The following is a 441-nucleotide window of genomic DNA, read 5'->3' as shown; positions in this document are numbered from 1 at the left end:
AGCGCCACAGCACCGCTCGCGGCCGCCAGGAGAACTACAACACCGTTATTTTATTATTATTTATAATTAATAATATTAATCATTTGAATTAGCTTTTAGTTTTCATTTTAGTTTTAGAAATTGTATGTGCTTTTGTCATGTTTATTAGTTTTAGCTTTAATTTATTTCAGTTTTAATCATTTTAGTTTTTGACTTGGATCTATTTTTCAAGAGTAATGAAAAAGAAAAAAGAAAAAATAATGTAGTATTCTTTACTACTATTTGAGGGGATATTAGTAAAATCAAAACATTTTCTAAACATGGAGTAAAAAAAATCTATTATAAATTTAGTCAATGTTTTCCAACGTTTCCTGACACGAGAGCAATGCCAAAATAAATGCGTCACCATTACTTTGACCCAACAAACCTCAAAACTGCAATACTTCTCCGAAATTTCCCCAC

This window comes from Ctenopharyngodon idella, chromosome 24 (assembly GCF_019924925.1).
Source record: "Ctenopharyngodon idella isolate HZGC_01 chromosome 24, HZGC01, whole genome shotgun sequence".
Classification (NCBI taxonomy): Eukaryota; Metazoa; Chordata; class Actinopteri; order Cypriniformes; family Xenocyprididae; genus Ctenopharyngodon; species Ctenopharyngodon idella.
This window is presented reverse-complemented; position numbering follows the sequence as displayed.